The 21,416-nt window shown below is 42.1% G+C and overlaps 1 long non-coding RNA gene across 1 annotated transcript; it reads right to left on the bottom strand.

Annotated features, from left to right (window-relative positions):
* Positions 1–5,675: 5,675 nt before the first annotated feature.
* Positions 5,676–19,939, bottom strand: LOC308584495. Its single transcript, XR_014006842.1, has 3 exons — positions 19,880–19,939; positions 19,152–19,297; positions 5,676–8,618 (listed from the first exon to the last, which is right to left on the bottom strand). It is a non-coding gene; the product is annotated as an uncharacterized lncRNA (long non-coding RNA).
* Between the last annotated feature and the right edge of the window lie 1,477 nt (positions 19,940–21,416).

Here is a 21,416-nt window from a genome sequence, read left to right as displayed (position 1 = left end):
GATGAGAGCCAGAGCACATGGAAACACTGTTTACCTTCCCACCACAGTGGTACCTATTTATCTACTTGCACTGGTAGATGCCCAAGATGCTCAGTGGTTTAGACCACAGCGCCACCCGCTCCCCTAACCTTTCAGTAACATTACTTTGTGGGGAGAGGCTAAATGAGTGGTTCCACAGACCCTTTCACCACACTTTCCCCTGCTCATGAAGGGGGGTACCCTCTACCTTAGAGGATACATGGCAAAAACTCACTGCTCTGGTGTACTGGCCAAAGCCGTTTCCGATAGCAGACTGCCTCAGTGGCCACGGCTGCCTAACAGCTGCTCTTACATTTTTGCATTTTAACCCCCTTGGCCAAATACATTGCCCGTACATCTTGGAGAAGATTCTCCAAATGCTAGGATTTTCTCACTCTCGGCTAAGGCTCTCAGGGTTTCCCAGTTGATTAATTTAACTGAATATCATGATAGGGAATATATGGGTCATACAGCTTGAGCTGTAGAGATCTCCTTCACTCACATTAATACTGCTAAGGTGTTTAGCATTCCATTTAATGAGCACCTCAAAATCATATATGCTGGCACTGCGATTATTTTAGCCCATTAAAACCTTTGAGTCCAAATGATGAATATAACATGAAGCAGAACATTTGGGTGGGGCAGTGAGGAATGGGTGAAGAACTTCTGGACTTTATATCTTAGAAACAGGAAGTGCTTAAGACTGCTCATTACCATGATTGTAGCAAGCTTCATGATGTCAAGTAAGAACATGATGGATTTGTCTCCTGAGATAGATGGAGTGCGCTTGGCAAATATCTGTAGATACAATACCAGTACTTGGTGGAGTGGGATGGGCAATACTGTACTTTTCATGCAAACCTACAGCTAACCAGCTGTTTCCTCCCTACACCACACTTTGTCCACCGTATTCTTAGGCACAATTTGGTGAATATTTTACTCTGTTCTAGCACTTTCTGGAAGCCCTGCTGAAGAACAATGCAAAAAACCACACAATCTTCCAGTGGTCAACCTGTCACCGCCTCTTTAATTCCTTGATAAGTGTCTTGGCTCCCGAGACTTCCGGGTTGGCGCCATCGCCGAATGGCGGACTCCCTCTGAGCTCCGGAGGGAGTCTGCTCGGCAGGGGCTGGGTCCTACCGCGCCGGCGACGCGGGGACCCTTAAAAACCACGGACATGGAGTCCGTGGACATGGGTGACTCGGCTGGCACCGTTAGCGCCCTCCCGACTCATGAAGTAGCCTTTTTAAAGGCTGCGGATTGGGTGCCGGGGAGTGGCGTGGTGCTGTGAGTCCACTGCTTTCCCTGCCGAGCAAAGCCGCATGCCATTCGACGGAGAGCGCTGGCTTCTTCTATTGGAAATTCGGACTATCAACAACAACCCGTGAGTAATTCAGAAACCGGGTTTAAAAGGAGAAAAAAAGAATTTTTTTTCGGATTCGGTACGAGCGGGGGTGATCCAAAAAGGAAGTCAGTCCCCCCCCCCCATTGTATACATTCTAAAACAAGGACTGGGCAACCAAGGTCGAGAGAGAATCGTATTTTGGATAAAAATTATAAATTCCACGATGGGAAACTACAAGAACTGTGCTGGAGGAGAAGAGTGGAGGGTGAGAAGGAAAATGTAACCCCCCCTGGGAACCGGGGCGATACGGGAAGAGCCTGGTGAAGAGAGAGACGGAGACTTTGACAGCTGTCAAAGTAGCTGTCAAAGTTGGAGAATATAAAGAGGACTTTGTCATGAGGACTTTGCTGGTTAATTTTGTTATAATTTGTTACAATTTGGATATAAACTGTTGAAAATAAGGAACAACAATTTGACTTTTGGATCAGAGGAAACAAAGTTACTACAATCCCCCTAGAGGGGTTTCGGGATATTACAAGAATGGTCGTAAGTGGAAAAATACTCCTGGACACAGGACTTGTTATCTCCTGGGAAGGCTGCAAAACTGAAACAGTATTTTGTCTACAGAGGTGTTTATATTAAAGGAGACAATAGAATTCTCTATTGAAGAAAGGAAGGGACTGGAAGTAAGTTTTTGTTCCTGAACAACAATAACCTCTGTAGAGGCACCAAATTTCTGAATTAGAACGTTTTGACAGCGGAACAGGACAAGAAAGTGAGAAAAAAGAACAAAGGACTGATTACGACATGGAAAGAACAATGGGGGGAGCGTCAAAGACCAAGGAAACTAAAAGCCCTTTGGGGCCTCTTTTAGACTGGATATTTGAAGTTAAATATCTAAAATAAATAAATTAGGGGGGGGGAAACCGGCAAGGTGGAACTGGGGAAAAATCGGGCTATGGACTTGAGATTTCCAGGCTGACAACAGATAGACTGAGGGATATGGGGAATTCAAACCGGGGAAGGGGGGGGGGAGATCTGGAATCCAAAGGCTGTGTAACTATCTTTTGAATCTTTTTATATCTTATATCTTGCACATCTTCATATAACTTTTTGTATAACATTTTATTTTGATTGGACGTGTTTATTAAAAAAGGGAATTCGTGGAAGGAAATTGGGGTGGACCTTGGGGAAAAATCCTTTTTTTTTTTCCTTACTGTTAATAATGAGGGATTGTTTAAATTAAAATTGAATATTGGGTTAAACAAATTAAGTTTTTAAATTGGGAGTGAGAGCTTGTAGAACCAAATTAATGAAAGGGGAATACAGTTGGGAGGGGGATGGGGGAGTCCCAGAAAGTTGGTAACGAAAGTAAGGTTTTAAGTGTATTGTATTTTCTTTTTCTTTTTTCTTTCTGTATTTTTTTGGAAACTCTAATAAATATGATTTTTTTAAAAAAAGAAAGATAAGTGTCTTGGCTCCCGACTGTAAGAGAAAATGTATGCTGTTTCTTCCCTTTGAACCATTTGAACGTACAGGGTTTAGATGGCAGCAACTTCCACTGCATTAGGTCATGAGGACAAATCCCTAAGCCACCAAATGTGCTCTGATGTGAACATCCTGTTGGATGTGACATGGAAATCCATGTGTTATAGTAGATTCTTTGGACTAACATGTTCTTCGAAAAAATAAAGGAAGGAGGAGGGATGGCCAAAGGGTGTTTTTGGAAGGGCTTCAGCTCAGTCGTAAAGCAGTTGCTCTGAACAGGTTCCAGATTCAATCCCCAGCATCTCTAGGTAGGCTGGGAGTGTCTGAATCCCTGGAGAGCTACTACTGTCATCATGGACAATACTGAGCTATATGAATCAATGGTCTGGTTCGAGATAAGGCAGCTTCCTGCATTCCTCTGCATAAACTTAGTCTGGGCTGATAACTTTTGATGCCTAATCATTTGACCACCCCAGGTTCTCCATGGATTCACATTAAATTACACTACATCAATGGTTTTCAACCAGTGTGCCATGGCACCCTGGGGTGTCTTGACTGATGGTCAAGGGTGCCATGGGCAACACTGGTCTCTGTCCCTCTTTCCTTCTCTTCCTCCTCTGATGCCCTCTCACATCTGTGCCTCTCAAAAGCTTCCACAGTTGCTTGTTGCGGAAGCTCCGGCTGCAAGCTCCCCAGGCAAATGGTGCTCTGGGACTGGCCAGGGGGTGCTTCCCAGGCCCCTGTGCAGGAGGCACCCCTCTTTGGGGCGGGGAAGGGAGTTCAGAGACCAGGGGCAGCAGCAGCGCCTACTTAGAGGACTCCCAAAGAGAGGGGAGAAGAGAGGAGACTGAGGGAATGCTCCGCAAGGGAGGGTGTTTGAAAAAGGGTGAGAGGCTGCTAGTTCTGTAGTTGGCTAAGGGAGCCGTGGACCCAAAGAGTTTGAAAACCTCTGTACTACATTGTTGATTTAATCAAGATAGCTTCTCAAAATAAATCTAAAATGAAAGGTTTGTTCACACATTACATTGAACACAGATACAAGCTGTCTCTACATACAGTATGTGCAAGTGTTTCTGCAAAAGAGTTACCCTTGTTGATTTGTACAACTATTTATGTGCAGGAGGTACACAGCTTGTATACTCATTGGATGAATCACATGAAGACCCCAAAAGAAGTCACTGTGTGGAAGCAACAAATGTATGGCTTATAATCCAGTGCTCTGTACCACACTTCCATATAAAATATTATCTTTTATTGGGAGGCCTCGGTTTCTCCTTATGCATGCCATGCATACAGTAAACCATGGATGCTTCAAAAGCTCAGTTGCATTAGAGAAGCAGATTTCAAATTCAGCTCAACTCTTGTTGTACGCCATGAAATATCAAGCCGCACTGACTGCATCAGTGAAGCTCAGCAGGCCAACAGTGCCTTAGCTGAGCAAACTTCAAAGCTGACTGATGACTTAATAAAATGCTGCTGCATACCCATGATGCTGATATAGAGAATATCTTGCACGGTGCATTTCAACCTTTGGAACTTCTGACTGAAAGATGGAGGGGAAGAAACGGAGAGAGATTGCAGGGTGACTTTCAATGAAAGTGGAAGGACTTTGTGTTACACAGGAACGTTTACTGAAACCTCTCATCTGTTCGCTCACATCAAAGCAAAGAAACAACTGGACAGACTTTGGCTGTGTACACACCGTACATTCAGTGCTGTTAAACGGCGTCTAATATCCCAGATGCGGATGGCGCTGTGGTCTAAACCACAGAGCCTAGGGCTTGCCAGTCAGAAGGTTGGCGGTTCGAATCCCCGCGATGGGGTGAGCTCCCGTTGCTCAGTCCCAGCTCCTGCCAACCTAGCAGTTTGAAAGCACATCAAAGTGCAAGTAGATAAATAGGTACCACTCCGGTGGGAAGGTAAACAGCGTTTCTGTGCGCTGCTCTGGTTTCACCTGAAGTGGCTTAGTCATGATGGCCAAATGACCCGGAAAAACTGTCTGCGGACAAACATCGGTTACCTCGGCCAGTAAAGCGAGATGAGCACCACAACCCCAGAGTCATTTGTGACTGGACTTAACTGTCACGGGTCCTTTACCTTTACCTTTTAACATCCCAGAGCATGTGCAAAGTGGCTTAACGTTACCGTTAAGTAACCACATCCAGTTCTAATACAATTAGGATAGGCGATAAAGGATTAAAGGACAGGGGGATTGAAGCAGAGCATAATTTATGCCGCTACACATTTTTCTTCCAATAAACTCAAAGGTGGTGTACACACAGTTGTCCTTTGCCCTTTTATCTTCACAACAACCCTGTGAGGAACTTTGGCTGAGAGAGAATTACTGGCCTGAGACCAGCCAGCCAGCCCCAAGGCCGAGTGGAGAACTGAACCCCCATCAACTACCGGTAGGTCCTATTCCAACTCTCTGTGAACAACTGGGGTAGTCAGGGAAGGGGTGCCCAACTAGCCTCAAACAAAGCTATTTTCTAAAAAGGCAAAAGCGGAAATGGAGGGAGGGATTTGTGGCCCTCCCGGAGCTTACAATCTAGGAAATGACACCAGGCTGAGAACTGTGGGTCTGGTCAGAGCTTCAGGGGGGCAATTTAGATTGAGGAAATGACTTAGGGAAAATAGGTTATATACATCCCAGAGCAACTGGAGTCTTAGAGCTTAAAAACTATCACATATGGCCTGTCCTAAATGTCTAATAAAAATTATTTCAAAACAAAAACAAGAAACAAAGCTTGCCACAGCCTTGGTGTGAAGCAAGACAGGAAAGCGAATTTGCGTTCTTGATGAGCAATAACTTAGAGGCGAAAACGAACACTACAATTTTTTTATTTTATTTGAATATGCATAGAGTGCACAATCTGGTTGAGACAGACCTCACAAAACACCCTCCTCCAAGCCCACTCAAGCGATATATGGCAAGTCTGTCTTCCATTATTCTTCCCTCATATGAAACTTGCTTCAGTACCTCTCCAGTTCGTGGCCTCAGCTGTGTTATCTCAGTAGCCATCTGGCATTCAGACATATAAGGCGAGGACATCGTCTAAGGAACAATGGTATCATTTAAGTCAACGGAGCTGTTTTTTCTTTTATCATCATCAGCCGAAGAATTGTGTTATTGGCCTCTAAACAATTGTGACTAATTAGAATCCTTGCTGGATATCCGAGGAGAAGATGGGTAGAATGACAGCAGATATAAAAAGGCAAGCGGCTCGGCCAATAGGAACATTGCCACAGAGAGAGGCTGCATCTGGATTAAGGCATCTCTGGCTTCTCATGCACTGACCTATAAAAGCAGAGGATAGCAAGATTACTGAACGCTGCTGGCCAGGAAAATGGAAGAACCAAATCAATTTAGGGATGTGCTGATTTGACCCTCTGCTTTTGGGGAGATTGGAGTTTGGTTCAAGTGAAATTTAGGAACACGTGTGGCACATTATTATTCTTGAATGAGATGGTGTCCTGGAATTATACTAAAAAGAACAAAACAAGCTAAAAGCTTAAAACAAGCAGCAAGTGCAGCAAAGCAGCCTACAGGGTTGATTGGTTTCTTACCTTTAGATTTAAAGGATAAGATTGTCATAGCAAATGTTGCAAAGTCATTAGCTTTCCCCTCTTTGCTTTCTACCAGAACATCAACCAAAAGTAAGAGATCAAAACTGGATATATTTCTGGACTAAACGTTTCAGAAGGCAATCCTGCAGATGGGTGATGGAAGAATAATTTTTGTCTCCTCGAAAGGCTCATCCTTTGAACCTGAACTCAAGAGAACACTCAGCTGTATATGTGCCTTGGCTGAATTTTCCATTCGTTTTAAGTTTTGATATATTTTGTTCTTCAGAGCATAAATCCATTCCAACACCGAGAAGAATGAGAATGACACCATGTCACATCAAACAAGAGACTGGTCTTCACTTTGATGCACAAATAAAGCTTCTGGATGTGAGGGCTTCTCCATTTGCATCGGCTGATGGGGAATCTAGCCAACACTCCTTTGGAGAGGATACGTCTGTGGGCAACTGGAGCCCACAACCTCAGAGAATAAATATATTGGGACAAATTGTACCCAGCAGTGGATGGAATGGTGTGGCCGTGCTGCTCACCTGGCTGAATCACTGCAGCACACCAGGACAGAGAGGGAGAGGGACAACAGCAGTGGTGAGGCTGGTGCGGTGCAAACATGCCAGCAGTGCTCTTGCCAGCGCATTAGAACAGCACCAGCGGTTGGGAGGCCATCTGTCATGGATGCTTTAGCTGAGATTCCTTCATTACAGGGGGTTGGACAAAATGACCTCTCAGGTCCCTTCCAACTCTACAGTTCTACGATTCTATGAATCCCACCCAACCACACTATTCCAATGAGGCTTCCACTCACTTCTGCTAATGGAAGAATTTCTTTCGTCTGAGGAACAACTGGCTTAAACTCTGTGCCCTCCAGAAAAGCTGCTCTGGGACACTAAGAGATCCTTCATAACGATGTGCAGGGTGGCACAGGAACAACAGAAGGAACATGGGGATTGGGAAAACCTTCCTCCAGTGAATGCCTCTAATGGTTTGGAGTCCCTTTGGCAAACTGAAGGAGCTCTTCCATTTGCATAATTTGTTTTTTAAAAAATCAATGAAAACAATAATGTTTATTCTGTCACATTTATACAAGGTGACTAGGCATTTATCAAATAGGGCTGCCTAGAAATGCATGCTTTTGAAGATATACTAAAATGCAATGAAACTGTGGTACATTTAATAGATCTATGCACACATGTTATACCTGAACACAGCAATAGTTCCAGACCTACCCATATGCTTTCAAAACTGATTTACGGCAGTGGAAAATGTAGCCTAAATTCCACTAATATAGCATTTCATATTAGTGCAAACCATGTGGTTATTACTCTATTATTATGCCATAATGTATATTTTATGGCAAAACCAACAGAAAGGGTTTTGAATATTAATAATTGCATTTTCCCAGGCTGAAAGGCATTTGCGAGGGTGATGCAGATTTTAAAAAAATAATATTTTTAATCACAAATATTTAAAAAATGACACACGCAAGGATGCAAACAGTGGCACAGCAATCACTTTCAGTAGCTGATAATAACTCTAGTTGCGCGCACAGATACAAGATATTCCACAAGGCAAGAAATGTTTAAGGATACATTCCATTTTAGTGGTCTGTAAATTTTCATAATCTTATATAGATTTCCCCGAACTAAATCACACAGAACGTAAGAAGCTGTCTTATCCAAATTGGACTATAGCTCAGAAGGTTCCCAGAGTTCCAGACAGGAAGTTTTCCCCAGCTCTACCTAGAGATTCTAGGGACTGAACCTGAAATCTTTGTGATTTTATACATTTCTTAACCAGAGACACATTTTGTTCTTGCCACTATAGTGATGTCCCTGCTTTTATATGCCCTGCTCACATTGCTTTTCCCTCTTGAGTTCCTTTCTCTCTATATTCCATGGATACACAATAAGGTGCACTACAAATGATGTTGGACTCCAATATCCATCATTCCCAACTTGCATGGTCCATTGTCAGGGATGATGGGGCCTAAAGTCCAGAACATCTTGATAGCATCTTGCCAGCTGCCTCTTCTGTAATCCACATGGTCCTTTGCCTTCTGCACTTGTCCTTTGTATGGTTCCTCTTGTCTGATTTAACATCATTTCCCATGAAGAAGAGGGCAACATGAGAAGCTCCAAAACATCTAGAATGAGTAGCTGAATTTCTTGTGCCATTGTTTGACCTGCTAATGACAAATTGAAATATGATAAGGGGTATCTTTAACAAAAAGACATTCCTTAAATGCTCATATTTGGATTGGAACTAATATTAATATTAATGTTTCTGTGAACAATAATAAATCCCTGAAATTTGAAAAGCCCTCTATATTTTCTATGTCAATGAAAGGAAACTGTGACTTTGGTATGTCTTATCTTAGAAAGATCATCACACTTGCTTGGCAATGGAATGGACTGATTATTTGGAAAGGCGGCAGAGAAATCAATTTTGTGACACCACTGATTTAGCTTATTCAATATATTTCTGTCTATCAAACCAACTCCTTGATCAGTAATCATCTAAATAGTCACGTATGGATGACGTTAATGTTTTCACCATTGAATTACCAGCTAGACACAAAGAAATGGATTGTGTATCTGGAATATCCATAGGGATTATTCTACTGTTATTAATTTGACTAGACACTGGATGTCAGTGTTGCTGTTTGCTAAAAGGAATGAAATATAAAAGGCAGCTTAATAGAAGATATCAAACAGAACGAGTCTAAATGGCTTTAACTTCTAAAAATATTATTTTATATTTATCATGGATCTTATTGGTCTGAAAATATTGTTTTCTATCTAGATATTAAGGTCCTGATCAAGTCACACTCTGTATTTAATTTGTTAATTAAATTTGTATACTGCCCTTCATCTGAAGAGCTCAGGGATATTACATAATAATTTATTTTTTTCCAAGCGCAGATAGCTTTGTCGATATATTTCTAAATCATTCTGAAACTACGGGCAAATTAATGGTGTCTCAGATTGTCACCATAAGCAACGGTAAACACATTTATAAAATCTGGTATGAGAGAAGATAGTTTAAGTGAGTTAAACTGAAGTGTTCAGATGTAAACCTTTACAGTACATTCGACTGCAATGAAATCATCTTAAAGCCTGATAGTTTAATTGGATGGAAATGGTGGGACACATCCTCTGACAAAAATAATAATAATCAAGCCAGAACTGGTCCAATTAAGGGTTGGTTTTGCAGTTATGGAAACTCAAGAGTAACAGTCTGGATGCTCTGAAGGGATAGACACATTGGTCTGGAAAAAGCACAAGAGAATGGCGCATCATGCATGCCATTTCACTATGCCATTATCACCACACTGTTTTTATACATCATAAATCTGGTCCCGGGACTTCCCATTTTGATGTGATTATGGATTATCGTTGTGATGCTTAAAAGGACCTTCAAAGTCAAACTTTCCTACCAAGCTTTGTCTGTAGTTTTATTTGTGTGCTTGTTTGAATAAGGAACTAAAGTGTAGATTCAGGTAGGTAGCCATGTTGGTTTGAGGCAATTGAATAAATTAAAAAATTAAAAAATTGTCCAGTAGCACCTTAGAGACCAACTAAGTCTGTTCTGGGTATAAGCTTTCGTGTGTTTGAAGAAGTGTGCATGCACACGAAAGCTTATACTCAGAACCAACTTTGTTGGTCTCTAAGGTGCTACTGGACAATTTTTTAATTTATTTTAACTAAAGTGTAGTATTTAATGATGAATATTCCCTTTTTGTAGTGGAAGGTGGCCAGTTGTGGACTGTTTGGCAGCATCCTGTTCTGCTGTCCATAGCCACCGATTGCAGTGGAACCAACTACCGTCTTTAAGAAATGAGGAATAGGTGGCCAAATACAACATTTTATGTAACACTGCAATGATCATTTGCAAGTCTGATGTGCACAATTGATTGGGGCCTCAAAGCAGGGTGACCATTTGTGTCATGTCAGACTTCCAGCCTGATCCTCAAGATGCTTACTTGGAAGTAAGCCCCACTGAATTCAACGGTACTTAATTCCTAATAGGTATGTGCTTAGGATTGCAACCTTTGTCTATTTCCTCCCCACATTTCGCAGGCAACTTAATGATGCAAGTAGGGAAAAGGAACATTGCCATCAGCCGTTACCATGGACTATTAATCATCTTACAGCTGCAGAATCGGAATAATGCAGTGCATAGATTTTGCTACCACATTGTACAGTCATGTTTCTACCAAAGTGTGAAGTGTAAACAATGATCGTGGGTTGTGCGCTATTAAAAGCAACGTACGGTTTTCATCTTACATAGCTATATAGAAAGAAGAGCCAAGACTGACCTGAAAAACAAAAGACTCTGTTCCAATTAACGGAACCAGTCTGTACATAACTAGCCTCCAGACAAGAAACAAACAAACAATCCCCACTGAAGGGGAAGTTTCTTCTAATTAGAAAACCACTTACTCCATTTAATGGATCAAAATCACACATGGGATAGACATCAAAGCCTCCATTTGTTTTTGTTTTTTTTATACTGGGCCTTGGATTTCTTGCTGTTTCCTTGTTGCTTTTTAAATAAAAAAAAAGTTGCTTTCAGGGCAGCTTTCATAAGCCTGAATTTTCACCTATAACATATAAATTAGCGTATCTGAATGCTATGCAAAGTTGTGTCGTGGGCCTATGCCTCAAGTGTTTTAAGGCCCTTGCAATGCCTTGCCTCCCATGAGCTCAATCCTAGGTCATCTGTAATACATCAGAATTACTATCCTTCCCCCTTCTCTTCAGGTGCCATCCACATTTTGTATTTCATTGTGTCTTGACAGGCTAGCAATCGTGCAGGCTCAGTCTTGAGGCTGAAGACAGGTGATCGGGTTTTCACAAGAGCTGTAGGCGATATGACAGGGACATTGTTGCCATGGCGCGAACAACTCAGCCCACTGTCACCTCTGCTTATAGGTCTTTGTGGTGCTTCAGATCTTGCAAACCCCATTTGACAGGCAATATTGGGACAAAGGAGATGGGGAAATAGCACAGGAAATGATGCTTCCTGAAGCAGCAACATCAACTGTCTTAAAAGCTAGAGTGCAGCCACAGAGTAGAAAGTCTGTCAAGCATGGGTGGAAACCCCCAAAACACCAACACCTAAACTTTTGCATCTACCTAAAATAAGTTTCTAGGAACAAAACCACTGCTTTCAAAATGAAAACAGAAGCAGGCTAGAAACGGAATTTGATTCAATGATCACTGATTGTCCATCAAAGTGGCTCTCATACTTTGCTCTGGATCAAGACCTTTAAAAATATATCTTGGATTCAGAGGTCTTGTGAGAAAAACACTCACAAGATGATTCGCAAGCTGCGCAGTTCCTTGTACCGCTAAAAATCTGCTCCAGAGGGTTATGGAACCTTCTGTAACAGTGTGGGAGGTAGTGCAAGAGACTGAAAGAAAATGAGAAATTAGAGGAGGAGGAGGAGGAGGAGGAGGAGGAGGAGGAGGAGGAGGAGGAGGGACCTCTCCCTCTTCCATAAATGGAAAAGGCTTTGGGGAAAGGCTGTATCTCATTAGTAGAACACTTTATCTGTATGCGGAAGGTTCTCTCGAAAACCCAAGAAAACCACTGCCTGTTAATGTAGCATTTACATTGTAGTAGACAATACTCAGCTCAATTGATCAATGATCTGACTCAGCATGAAGCAGCTTCCTATGTTCCTGTGTTCACTGGCTGTCGGCCCCAAGGGCTAATCTGGATACAAACTGCTGTGCTGCTTCCATATTTGTCTCAGGAGACTTCAGAATCTGTATTTCACTGATAACGATGTCAAAGACTCCCTTTTCAAGTTATAGGTCTGCCCTCAGGTAATGAAACTGTTCAAACTTCATTGCCTCTTTATGATGACATCTAAGTCCTTCCTGGAATAATAGCTGCTTCTGGTCGAAACAAGGGTGTTTATCAAATTGTTGCCTTTTTTGCTTTGTACATGGAGCTTTGTACATTTAACTGACATATCAATAGGATTGAGGATGCTGAGCATCTTTCATACATTAGCTGTCGGTACTTTGTGGGATTGAGTACGGAAAGGCGTTTCTCACTTGCGAGTAATCACTTGGAAATTCAGCATTTCATTTTGTCACAAAATGCATTTACAGTGGGAAAAGAATCGGAGCAAAATACTGTACAAAAGAAACTGATGCTCAATGGTGGCGGTGGCATATTTTATTGGCATGATTTCAAAATTAGCTTATGATTCAAAGCAATTTATTTATTTATTTATAGATACCCCGCCCATTTGGCTGGGTTTCCCCAGCCACTCTGGGTGACTCCCAACATAATATTAAAAACACAATAAAACATAAAACATTAAAAACTTCCCTAAACAGAATAAAAAAATTCCTTCCAGTAGCACCTTAAAGACCAACTAAGTTAGTTCTTGGTATGAGCTTTCGTGTGCATGCACACTTCTTCAGATACACAGGTGTATCTGAAGAAGGTGTATCAGGTGTATCTGAAGAAGTGTGCATGCACACGAAAGCTCATACCAAGAACTAACTTAGTTGGTCTTTAAGGTGCTACTGGAAGGAATTTTTTTATTTTGACTATGGCAGACCAACACGGCTACCTATCTACTTCCCTAAACAGGACTGTCTTCAAATGTCTTCTAAAAGTCAGGTAGTTGTTTATTTCCTTGACATCTGATGGGAGGGAGTTCCACAGGGTGGGGCACTGCTACCGAGAAGGCCCTCTGCCTGGTTCCCTGTCCAGGCTGAATGATGGGGGTGGAGACGCTCCTTCAGGTATACTGCGCTGAGGCCGTTTAGGGCTTTAAAGGTCAGCACCAGCACTTTGAATTGTGCTCAGAAACATACTGGGAGCCAATGTAGGCCTTTCAGGACCAGTGTTATATGGTCTCAGCAGCCACTCTCCCAGTCACCAGTCTAGCTGCTGCATTCTGGATTAGTTGTGGTTTTGGGTCACCTTCAAAGGCAGCCCCATGTAGAGCACATTGCAGTAGTCCAAGCAGGAGATAACTAGTCCATGCACTACTCTGGCGAGACAGTCTGCATACTGAAACTGTATACGTGACAGATTTAACGGTTCCTAACAATGTATACTAATATAAATCAGGGGGAAGACCATGTTGATAAACACCCAGAGCCAGGCTCAAGCAAAAGTGGTGTTTCAAAGCCTGGGAAAGGTTCCGAGGGCCAGAAAGAGAGGTCTGGAGGTCTGCATTTGACTCCTTGGCCTGAGGTTCCTCACCTCTGTAGTAGAGTAAAGAAGTTTATAAGAAAGCAGCTGCTCACCTATAGGCTTCCACATGATGAAACACAGGCAGGATCAGGTATCCTTCTGATCATATGAAATGTACACATTAGTGCCAACAAGGCAACTATATTAATGTCTCTTTTCCCAGAAATTACATAGTGTGTCCTTCATGAAAATAATATATCAAGGAGGCTTCTAAGGCTTTGGAATGCTTCTCATTTAGGGCATTTTTAATCTAATTCCTTCTGCACCTTGTTCAAGGGTTCCCATCTGAAACTTGGTACTTGATTGTCTGATTGGATTATTTTTGCATGACTGCGCCATGTTGGTGCTGACTCAACAAACAGCAGCTGAGAAGTAAAACCTTTCAGAACGGTTTGAGACAAAATACAGTTAAATCATCTTTCCTACCTATGACAATTTGCATCTTCTTCCAATCTCCCTCCCGCCCACTCTGTGTTTTGCTTTTGTTTTCATACCAGTTTCTTTTTTCCCCCTTTTTGGTACTGTTAGGTTCTTCCACCATTCTGCAGCAATTAAGCAACATGTTTCCAGTGTTTGATTGTTTTTTACATAATAGGAACTGTTTCCAGAGGGGTGAAAAAAAGGTCTCCTATCACTGTAATGATGAAAAGAAACCCATGTAGCAATTTACTTAATTGGGAATGAAGTAGTTGGTAATAATTAAAACAAAATTAAATTAAATGTAATCTTTGACCTTGGTGGGGAGTAGAAGACAGTAAAGAGGTGGGAATGCTTGTGCTATTAATATGTTGGTGGAAAAGCCATTGCTTATAAAAATCTAATCTTTTTATAACCATTAAAATTAATGTTTTCAATCCAATATTCTGGGAACCTATTACCACTAAATCTTTACAGAGTAATAAATAGTGAAAAGATGCAATGGAGCCTTTGTCCTTCAAAAATAATATTTCAAGATTTGTAGGGAGCATTGTTATAGTCCCTTCATTCTTTTAGAAACCAGTGGCCAGAAAGGAGGAAAACAATACACCTCCAGAAGTAATTCTAAAAGATTTTGCAATCACTTTCCACATCATGATGAAATGCAAACCATTTTCCTTCAAAGACTATAGGCATTCAGTCTTTTGTCTAGTTTTAATGTTGACAATGTGTTGCCTGTAATTTGCCACAATCATTGAGCCCAACTAATGCATACACAGGGTGGCACTGTGGTATAAACCACTGAGCCCTGGGCTTGCTGATCGGAAGGTTGGCGGTTCAAATCCCCGCAACGGGGTGAGCTCCCGTTGCTCGGTCCCAGTCCCTGCCAACCTAGCAGTTCGAAAGCATGTCAAATTGCAAGTAGATAAATAGGTACCACCCTGGCAGGAAGGTAAATGGCATTTCCATGCGCTGCTCTGGTTTCGCCAGAAGCAGCTTAGTCATGCCAGCCACATGACCCAGAAAAACTGTCTGTGGACAAATGTCAGCTCCCTCGGCCAATAAAGCGAGATGAGCACCGCAACCCCAGAGTCGTCCATGACTGGACTTAACTGTCAGGGGTCCTTTACCTTTTAATGCATACATACTAGGACATTGATGAATGGAACAGAGCTTTCCTGGCCATTCTCAGTCCCTTGGTCCTGCATCAAAGGGGTTCTGTGCTTAGAAGATGAACTAGATACCTCATAGGCCAAGGAACTTGAGGAGCATGCAGGCCCCCTGAATCCAATGCTGAGGGCCCCATTGAGGCCCTTCATGCTGGTATCTGATGAGGAACTCCTGGAACTCTCAGAGGAGGAGGAGGAAAAAGGAGGAGGAGGATTTGAAAGTGGTGCTACCAAAAGCTTTGGGTCCAGGCTGAAGGGTTTGATACAGTATCATCACATGCCCAGAGTCATTGGTCTCGTAATAAATAATTCCACCCTGGAGACCTTCAATGTCAGCATTTGTGGTTAGGGTGCAGTTTAGGAGGCCAGAATACATTAGTCTTCCCTCTTCAACTTTCTAGTTGCTAGAAACAACAAGGGGTTCTGGCTTGTTATTCTTGGGTTACTAGCCCCTCGTTCCAGCTTCCTTGCTGTGTTGTACCTAGTCTGACCTCCATCCTATGATGACTGTTTGTTAATCTTGATCCTAGATCATGTTTGGATGTGCCCTGATTCTTTCTGCTACATCTGCAACCTTGCGCTCATTAGCAAACACGTTGATGGGGGTCTATATCTTCTGAAACTGGCTGAAAGCCTCACTTAACTACTCAGGTCCCTGGTTGACAACACTGGAATGGGTTCCTTCCAGCCTCAGTTAGCACTTTGATCCACGGTGATTTGTATATTTCCCTCAGTGAAGTAAGGCTTATTTGCGTTAGGCATTTGGTATGACTTACTTCAGCTTGGGTGGACATGGCATAGGGCATCAGCATAGCAAAGGGGACCCCTATAAGGGGTCTATGGAGAAGGATTAACCATGCCATGCCCCAAGCTCAGTTTGGGGCCTCCATCTTCCTGGAATCTCTCACCCTGGTTGCTTAGCAACACCCTGGATGCTTGGCTTGCACCATGGCAAACTTTAACACTGGGTGATTTCCAAGCAGGGGGTGGGTGGGGCATTTCTCAACCATGAAAGAGTACCATTTCTTCAGCATGGGCTGAATACAATGATGTATTGATCATTGCCCTAATAATAATTATTTTTTAAATCTGAGCCCAGGTTTATCACCATTAACTGCAATCCATTATAAGGAAGAGATACAGGCAAGAGGACTATTAAGTACTCTTAATATGTGGGAAAACTATGGTTTGTTAGAGCATTGGCAGTAAGATGGCTCTTTCAGAATATATAATAAAATCAATGAGGAAATTTTACAGGCGTGACCACAATTTTTTCCAATATCTACAGTAATGAAATATTGCCCATAGTTTAATTACAAGATATGGCCCTCTTCAAGAAATATCAGAATTTGAATATATAATGCTGAAAGATAAATCACAAGTATTATCATGCAAGATATGTGAAATGATCAGTAATTTAGAATCAATGAAAAACACTTATCAATATAAATGGGAAAGAAATGTTGGCCCTGATATATGGAAACTGGCTCTGGTTCAATATTCCTCAGCAAACTATCAGCATTTATTTTAAAGTAAGTTTTTATAAACTCAGCATGCAATGGTATTTGACTCCTCAATGACTTAATCATGCAAATAGGACAGCAAACAATCAGGGTTGGCGTTGCAAAAATAATAATGCTGATATACAGCATACTTTCTGGACATATCCTAAAATAAATACACTTTGGAATAACACAATAAAAGAAATAGACATTTCAGGATATATACTCCAAATAGATTCACAGGTTATCTTATTTGGATATATTACAGAACTCATTTTAATAGATGATAAAGAAATGGTTATCAGTTTACTAATTGTGGCTCATATAACAATTTGTTCATGATTGGAAAATGGACATGATTCCTACAGTGGAAGACTGGATAATTAAAGTGTGGGATATGGTAAACATGATCAAACTGACTAATTTCATTAAGTCAGAGAAGTCAAACACTTTGTAACTGATTTGTGGAGAAATGAAAAAGGTTCATAATGCATTTGTCCATCAGAGTTCATGAAAATGTAAATCTATAGACTTTATTAAATATATTATTTTTCATCTTTGGATTACTGTATAAAGATCATGGGCAGGTAAGATGGATAGGTAAGAATGACAAATATTTTATTCATGCTGATATTACATGCTTCATTTCTGCACTTTTTCATGATTATCATTGAACATTTGTGAAAAAATGACAAATTGCCTAACAGATATAGCTGACATTTTTTTCTTCTGACTAAGAGCTTCAAACAGTCCTGCTCCCATTAAGTTGTGTGTTTTCAGGACCTATCCTATTCTTGTGACTGTAACCTGTTTTAACTGTTTTTAATTCTGAATTTTAAATGGTTGTAACCCACTCTGGGATCTTCTGGTAAGGGGTGGAAATGCATAAAAACATCCATGAGGTTTAATATTGCTATAATGGCTAATACACACTTAACAGACATAATGAGAATCCATGGTCTCCAACTACACAAATGAGGCGACTAAACAACAACAAAAGACCCAGGTTTGCATGTTCATTTTTCTACTCTTTCATGTGCCATGGGAGGAGATTCAAAACATACACTTCTAGCTTTAAACTGATCACAGTTCCCCATTCTATGCAAACTCAGGAAACTGTGGTTTGTTTAAACTATGGTTTCAAATCAAGGCAGGATGTGAAACCACAATCTGACCATGGATTGTTAGAGTTTGGATTTAATATCCCGCTTTATCACTACCCGAAGGAGTCTCAAAGCGGCTAACATTCTCCTTTCCCTTCCAACAAACACTCTGTGAGGTGAGTGGGGCTGAGAGACTTCAGAGAAGTGTGACTAGCCCAAGGTCACCCAGCAGCTGCATGTGGAGGAGGGGGAAGCGAACCCGGTTCACCAGATTACGAGTCTACCACTCTTAACCACTATACCACACTGGCTCTCTGTCACTAACCATAGTGTGCAAGCAGGCCAATGTGGCTATCATGGAGAACTATGGTTCATTTAAAATCAAGAGTAATGGAGAAAGGAGAGGAGGGGAAATGGGGGCACTATGCTAGCCATGGTTTGTTCACATCTAAACCCACACCAACGGAACCAGGCCTCTGTTTCTCTGTTCCTTTGTGGGTTTGAGAAACCAGGCTACCAAACAGAGGACTTAAATCAGGTGTTGTTCAGCTTCAACTCCATGCTGGCCCTGACTCACATAATCTAACAAGATCAATTAAACAACAGCCAAGCCAAGTAATTAAATTATAAGTAAATCAAAGAGGTAGTCTGAAATGGAAAATGCTTGTGTGCCCAGAATGGCGAAGAAAGCTCCCCTCAAAACCAAAATTTATCTCCCCTGTGGATGGTCTGTGAAATTACAAATAGCAAGGAATGGATTTTAACGAAGAATATGTTACCATTGCGTTAGAGCCTAATCTGTATATAGACAACATGAAGTGGCAAAAGGTTCTTTACTGGACTATTGACACTGTGGGTGGTAGTGATGATCTGAGAGTGCCTTTATGTTTAAATTCTCAAGGGGGGGACAAATTCACATAGAAACTAGCATATGTCAAGGATAGCTAGCCTAGAATCATTCTCATTGAGACCCAGTTTTCTATGTTCAGGGAGCTATTTTTAAATAAGAACCAGGATGGTATGTAATTAAGCGCAAAAGGGTTTTGCTGTTAACACCTCCCCCAAATCTGCTCCTGAGGGTTGAGAGCAGAACCCAGAACAGATTTGGTCAGGGGCACTGGGGGCACTAGGGGGGAATCCTTGCACTGGCAAAAACACTTTGTTAGATAGAAACCATCCACCGTAATGCCACCAGCTGCCTGTCTCCACCTGCAGTATAAAGGGGAGCACTGTCATCAGTGCATCTGCTAAGCAGACCTCAGTTACCACAATATAAAGTGATGTTATTCTCACTACTTACAAGCTCTGCCATAGGTTAAAGCAGTTTGTCTTATTTTGCGGGTGTTGAATTATATAGCCCTCACAGGCATGTGACCAGGAGCGGTTTCTCTGCTGTGCAAACAGTTCTGCTGCTGTTTATGTACTTACTGTATCTTCCCATTTCAGCTGAAGTTAGGAAATTTATTTGCATATGTTTAGCCAGAGCAGACATTGCTATTCTCCTTCAGCAAGCCACTTTTGAGCTTACCTTACAGTGAGCAACTCTTTACACTTTGCTTTTGTCTTTTCGATTCATTTTCAATAAAATATTTTAAATTTTTATGAGATTTCCCCCCACTCATTAACATAACAAGAAAAATGCATAGGGCTATCTAACTTTGACAAGTGCATTTTATCCTAACTGTCGAGACAGAGGATACATGAATGAATGCATAGCTATTGTTGAATAGCCAAAATGATGCTGTTAAAATTCTGCAAGGCCTTGCAGAAAAATAATGGCATTAGCGTGACTCACAAACCTCCCAGCCTTCTGTAGAAGCCATTATAAAATGCAAACAGTTATGAATCTTGCACATCTTGAAATCTTTAACCATCCGTCTGCTGCAGATATACTGCATTATCATTGCTATCACATTCTATAAACTTTCTTTGAAAAGTGATAAAGCTGCTCTGCCTTAAGGCTACTATCATTTTAAAAAAAACAAATATTGTGTTTTAAAATTTAAGTATATTGAATAATTTACCAACCTTTTTAAAAGCTGTGTGCTTCTTCTCTCTGCACCCAGGTCACCAGTTTGAAAGAGCTCTAGGTAGAACACAGGAAGGACTGAATTTTATCCAGTGGATAGGAAGACCCAGATTGCCCCACAGAAAGAGGGAGAGAGGAGGAAAGAATGAAGATGCAAAATGGTGTGGCCGGTAAATGGGCAACAGGTTTATTAACGTGCCCAAATCTGCAATGAGCAAAAACCTGTTAGCAATAAGCTAACAAACCCTCAGTGCAGACTTCTGAACTTCAGGTCAGAGTGTGGAGCCCACTAGGACTCTTCCTCTTGAGGATTTTTCTCATGCAATCTCACACTGTGTCCATGCACAACCCCCTCTGCCCTGCCCATGTCATTTCTCTGCAGGAGACCAGAGGGGAGGGGATCTGGTCACAACATGAGGGGGAGACTCCCTGGCTTCTGTCTCTGCCTTGGAGTCTGAACTGTGCTTTGCCTCAGCCTCTTCCTGTCCACTACACCCTGTCACCTCTGACACCTCCTCCCTCAAGTCAGCTCCTCCTCCCTTTCATCACTGCTCCACCACCAATTCCCTGAATCTTAGCCTTCTTCCCCTGGAAGTTCCCTAGGGGGGGTTCCCCGGCTGGTGCCTCCCATCTCTCCTCTGTATCCAGACAGTCCTTGACAGACTGAGATTAAACAATGGCCTAAGTACAAAAAGAAACGTGGGTGGCTTCATGCTCGTACAGTGGAACTTCGGTTTTCGAGCGTCTCGAAAGCCGAACAATTTGGAACCCAAACGCCAAAAGCCCAGAAGTAATTGCTTCTGTTTTTGAACACACCTCAGAAGTCGAACGTCTTCCTGAGAGATCTGCATTGGCTCCCAGTATGTTTCCGAGCACAATTCAAAGTGTTGGTGCTGACCTTTAAAGCCCTAAACGGCCTCGGTCCTGTATACCTGAAGGAGCGTCTCCACCCCCATCGTTCAGCCCAGACACTGAGATCCAGCGCCGAGGGCCTTCTGGCGGTTCCCTCATTGCGAGAAGTGAGGTTACAGGGAACCAGACAGAGGGCCTTCTTGGTAGTGGCACCCGCCCCGTGGAACGCAGGTCTGTTTAGGGAATTTTTTAATATTTAATGCTGTATTGTTTTTAACACTTGATTGGGAGCCGCCCAGAGTGACTGGGGAAACTCAGCCAGATGGGCGGGGTATAAATAATAAATTATTGTTGTTGTTGTTGTTGTTGTTACTTCTGCTGTGTGTTTTTCAATTTTTTTCCATTGATTTTGCCGACTGCCCTTTGTGCCTCGGTTGTCGAGCATTTTGGAAGTCGAACGGTCTTCCGGAACGGATTACGTTCCACAACCGAAGTTCCACTGTATACTCCTCACTCCGTGGCTGTAACATCAAGTGATGGCTTGAATGTGTGAAGTAGTCATCGCCAGTCAGCTACCACAGATGTCGAGTTGCAGCTCGGCATCCAGGGAAAAATCAGTCTCACACCATGAGGGGTTCCGAAATATGGCTGCTCCTAGGGCTAATATGGCCGCTCCTAGGGCTA

Source organism: Podarcis bocagei, assembly GCF_964188305.1.
Source record: "Podarcis bocagei genome assembly, chromosome: 3".
Taxonomy (NCBI): domain Eukaryota; kingdom Metazoa; phylum Chordata; class Lepidosauria; order Squamata; family Lacertidae; genus Podarcis; species Podarcis bocagei.
Note: the sequence above shows the minus strand (reverse complement) of the source record. Positions and strands in the feature narration are given on the sequence as shown.